Source organism: Otolemur garnettii, unplaced genomic scaffold, assembly GCF_000181295.1.
Source record: "Otolemur garnettii isolate 467f Iridium unplaced genomic scaffold, OtoGar3 scaffold00309, whole genome shotgun sequence".
In the NCBI taxonomy this organism is placed as follows: domain Eukaryota; kingdom Metazoa; phylum Chordata; class Mammalia; order Primates; family Galagidae; genus Otolemur; species Otolemur garnettii.
This window is the reverse complement of record NW_003852704.1, coordinates 86,650-91,919: the sequence shown is the minus strand read 5'-3', so window position 1 is coordinate 91,919 and position 5,270 is coordinate 86,650. Positions and strand designations below refer to the sequence as shown.

Genomic DNA, 5,270 nt, shown 5'->3' with positions numbered 1-5,270 from the left:
CTCTGACCCAGACTACAGGATCCACAAGGGTCCAATGGATGTTCGGTGGTTTTTGTGACTCCAGAGCCTGAACATTCAAGGCAGATGTCCTCCCAACCAGGATGCTAGCACTGTCCCATACAGACAGTGTTCTTCCCTCCCCCTTCCCACCTATGGCTGCCTTTTAAAAGAGACAACTGAGCCACTGAGGTTTCCACTATTTAATAGGTTTCCCTTTTCAGTAAATGGTGCTGGTGAAATTGGATAACCACATGCAGAAGAAGACTGAAACAGAATCTTCACCTCTCATCCCTCACAAAAATTAAGTCATAATAGATAAAAGATTTATCATGACACACACATGAACAGGTACTTTTCAAATGAAGGTATCAGTGGCCAACAAACTAATGACAAAGTTTTCAATGCCTCTAACCATTAAGGAAATGCAAATCAAAACCACAATGAGATATTACCTAACTCCAATAAGTTAGGTGGTAAGAAGTCCCAAAACAACTGATGCTGGCATGGATGCAGAGAGAAAGGAAATCTTATACACTATTGGTGGGGCTGCAAACTAGTACAACCTCTGTTGAAAGTTGCTTGGAGATACCTCAAAGAACTTAAGGTAGACCTACAATTTGATCCCACTGCTGGGTATATACCTAAAGGAACAAAGGTCATTTTATAAAACAAAAACAAAAACATGTACTCAAATGTTTCTAGCATATAGCAACACAATTCACAAAGACAAAGAAGTGTAAACAACTCAAACTGGGAATGGATTTTTAAAAAATGTGGTATATGCACACTATGTAGTACTGCTCAGGCATAAAAGAAATGGTGATCTAGCATCTTTTGTGACAACTTGGATGGAACTGGAAACCCTTTTCCTAAGTGAAACATTATAAGAATGAAGAAACAAACACAAGTACTCAATAACAAATTGGAACTAATTTTTTACACGTATGGAAGAAATCTCATTGACAGTCATGCTGGGGGAATGTGAGAGGAAGGGATGGTAAATTCACACCTATTGGGTATAGTGTATACATAACTCTGACTCAATCTGTTAAAAAAAAATACGTAAACAAGGAGAGGAAGTGGAGGAGATGGGACCTCCCCCAAAACCCTGGGAGACGCGCTGAATTCCGGGAGCTGGGCCGGGGCCAGGACCCGGCCCTATTTTCCAATCTGCTGATTTGGGTTCTACTTTAGTGACAAGACCCTGACAACCAACACTTACCAGAGTACCCCCACCTATTCTTCCAAGGCCATCGCAGCAGACAGGAAGCAGCAATGTGAACACTTTCAGACCTGCTTACAATTCATTTTCCTCTGGATATGGTGCCTATGGAAATTCATTTTATGGAAACTATAGCCCTTATAGTTATGGATATAGTGGTTTGGGCTATAACCGCCTCCGTGTAGATGATCTTCCGCCCAGTAGATTTGTTCAGCAAGCTGAAGAAAGCAGCAGAGGTGCATTTCAGTCCATTGAGAGTATTGTGCATGCATTTGCCTCTGTCACTATGATGCAACCTTTCAGCTGTCTATAATAGTTTCAGGGCTGTATTGGATGTAGCAAATCACTTTTCTCGATTAAAAATACACTTTACAAAGGTTTTTCAGCTTTTGCGTTAGTTAGGACTATAAGGTATCTTTATAGACGGTTACAGCGGATGGTAGGTTTAAGAAGAGGCTCTGAGAATGAGGACCTGTGGGCAGAAAGTGAAAGAACCATGACTTGCCTTGGTGCTGAGGACGGAGCAGCTAACTCAGCAAAATCTTGGCCAATATTCTTGTTCTTTGCTGTGATCCTTGGCGGTCCTTACCTCATCTGGAAACTGCTGTCTACCCACAGTGATGAAGGAACAGGCAACATCAACTAGGCAAGTGGTGAGGATGACCATGTAGTTGCTAGAGCAGAATATGATTTTGCTGCTGTATCTGAAGAAGAAATTTCTTTCCGAGCTGGTGATATGCTCAACTTAGTTCTCAAAGAACAACAACCCAGAGTGCGTGGCTGGCTTCTGGCTAGTCTTGATGGTCAAATAACAGGACTCATACCTGTAAATTATGTTAAAATTCTTGGTAAAAGAAGAGGTAGGAAAACGATGGAATCCAGTAAAATTTCCAAGCAACAACAGTCTTTTATCAACCCAACGCTGATTAAAGGAGCCCAACTGCTGATTCTTTGGAAGAACAGGAAGCTGCCTTTGAATCTGTTTTTGTTGAAACTAATAAGGTTCCAGTTGCACCTGATTCCACTGAGAAAGGTGGTGATAAACAAGATCTTTGATAATCTTTCATGTTTGCCTGTAATTGAACAATATTTTAGAATTATTTTAAAATTATTTCTCTCAAAGAAGTTAATATACAATCCAATGAAAACTTTGTTATTGGCTATTCCAGGTGTTCTGCTGCTAGAAATTATTAAAGTTAAACACTAGGATGTTGGTCTGGTGACCTGGTCACATTTTACAAGTTATTAGACCATGAAGACATTTCATCTAGATATTAAGATTACTAAAACTGCCTTCATTTTCAACTTATTTAAATCCTTAGCTTTATTGGAAGAGTTAAGATTGATGAACTATAAAATGCATAGTTTGCTACAGTAGGGATCACTAATCCTTTTTAAACTTCTAAATTAATTGACTTGGAATCCTCAGAAATTGAGTGATAACATAAATATGAAAACAGGCAAAATGTCTTATTTTTTTTACATCCTTAAGTAAATTGACTAATAAAATTTTCTGATCTCTGTTAAAAAAAAATACGTAAACAAAATACATGTACCCTGTAATATTCTGAAATAATAAGATTAAATTTCATTTAATTAAAAAAAATTTTAAGTGTGGCATAAGGACTTTAGAGATTCAGAAGTAGGGTGGTCAGGAGGCTGGTGAGGGATCAAAAATTACCTGTCAGGTACAACGTATTGTCAGGTAACAGCTATGCTCAAATCCCTAACTTCTCCACTATATAACTCATCTGTGTAACAAAAACAACTTACTCCCTAAATTTACTAATTTTTTTTTAATTAGGAAAACTTTCTGTCTACAAATTTAGTAGCTCTTTATCAAGAAAAATATATGGAGATTTAACTGCAGCTTCTCTCATGAAATAACTGTATCTCACCTGCCATGAACCATGCAAGAAGACATTTTGTACCTAGGCTGTCCATGTCCCCAGAAAGAGGTCCAAGGCTATATCAGCTAAAAATTTTTGAAGCTCTATCTCCCTTTATAAATGGGGAGAAGTGAGTAGGAGAGTGTAAGCGAGAGTTCTCACCATTCATCTCTTTGTAACAATTAAGAGATTACAGCTCCCAGCAAACTAAAGAAAGTCAAACAAATCCCCAGCTTCAGGGATAGCCCTGCTAAGCCAGAGCTTGGCAAATTTTTTGTAAAGGACTAAATTGTAAATATTTGAGAATTTGAAGTCTAATAGACAGCATGAAAGCTTCTATGTGGGTATCTATATAACCATTTAAATGTAGCCATTTAAAAATGTAAAAACCATTCTTGGCTTGATGCCTAACTGGATTTGAACTATGGGCAGTGAGTCCCTGTTCTAAGCCCATAAGCACAGGCCTCATTTTTGTCAAAAATAAGAACATTTATTAACTGACATGATAGGTAGTCCAGACATGAAGTGAGTTTCAGAACTGGTGGATCTAGCAGTGATCAATAATATCCCTGGACATTATTGATCCAGAGGTGGGCAGGTGACCTAAAGTTTAGACTCAAGTTAGACTCAAGAGAAAGATGTACTTTCCATGGTAGGGGAGAGGTTATTTTCCTCCTTCCCATTAAACGGACCAAAAAAACAGATCCCCTTTTCCTGCTGGTAATTATTTTAAAAACTAGGAGGCAACCACTTTATGAAATGGAGCAAGGCAGAGCTGAGTAGCAGAAAGAAGGTGAATCTTTGGTAACAGGGTTGGGGCCTGGCATGGTGGTTCCCAGCATGGTTGTTTCCACCTATAAGCTTACCACTCTGTGAGACCAAGGCAGGTGGATTTCCTGACCTCAGAGCTCAAGACCAGCCTGAGCAAGAGGAAGACTCTTTCTCTTAAAAATAGCTGGTAGGCACCTATAGTCCCAGCTACCAGGGAGGTTGAAACAAGAGAATTACTTGAAGCCCAAGAATTTGAGGTTGCTGTGAGCTATTACACCATGGCACACTACTGAGGGTGACAAAGTAAGATTCTGTCTAAAAAATAAAAAAATAATCAGGGTTGAGTTGCTGGATCCACCATTTCTGAAACTCACTTCATCTCTGGACAAAGTATTTATTATGTCAGTTAATAAATGCTCTTATTTTTTTGACCAAAAAAAAAAAAAAGGAATATTTGAAGCCTTCATTGAATTTCAAAAACTTAAAGCATCTGTGAGCAAAATCTTAAAGATTAAAAAATAGGGGCAGCAGTTGCATAAAAAGAAATGCAATTAGTGAAATCATGGCTTCTGCATTCCAGGGAAGCCAAATATGGGGCAATACAGAGAGGTGATGGTAAACAAATATCTCATCCAGGGACAACTAGGTTTACTCAAGAAAAATTGCTAAATCCAATGTTCTGAAATCTAGTCCATACAGCTGGCTGCCCAGCTGCAAACCTGAGAAGTCAAGAACATGAACAGAAGTCAAGATCAATTGAATAAATTGCTTCACATTTGTGATTCACACATAAAAAGAAATCAAAGGAACCTATGGAAAAATAAAGCATAACAAGGAGAAGGAAATACCATCCTGATGATCCAGGGGGTGGGATGATGTTTGAAACAACTTTCCACAGAAAACAGAAGCAAAATCATTTTTAGCATTTGACATCTTCTATAAAATATAGGCAGACATCTCCATAAAGAAATGCAGAGAGCCATCAGGGGACAGTCAGGTGATGTGACTGAAAGGCAGGATAAAGCTAAAACTCTAAAATCTGAAAAAGAAGAGGACTAGGCCAAGACAAAGATGGATTTAGAAGGCATTAAATTGTTAGGCTTTAAACCTACATTAGAAATTGTTTGAAACAAAACAAAAGAAAGTCAAATCAGTCTCATAGGAGGAAAACTTTATAAGTTTTTCAAAAGTATGGAGAACAAGAAAATAGAGATACTATAGAATGAAAGAAAATAATGGATATTAAGGAAAATAGCTAGAGCAATTGAAAAAGAAGGAAAAAACAGAAATAAAAGTGAAAGCAAACCTCAGAATATTGTTTAAAATGGCTCACTGAGTTCCAGAGAAAATTAATGGATAGAAACACCTGTTTTGAAGTAACATTTTTT

At 37.9% G+C, this 5,270-nt stretch overlaps 1 pseudogene; it reads left to right on the top strand.

Moving 5' to 3' along the window:
• The first annotated feature begins 1,088 nt into the window (after positions 1-1,088).
• Positions 1,089-2,278, top strand: LOC100963073 (annotated as a pseudogene).
• The last annotated feature ends 2,992 nt before the right edge of the window (positions 2,279-5,270 follow it).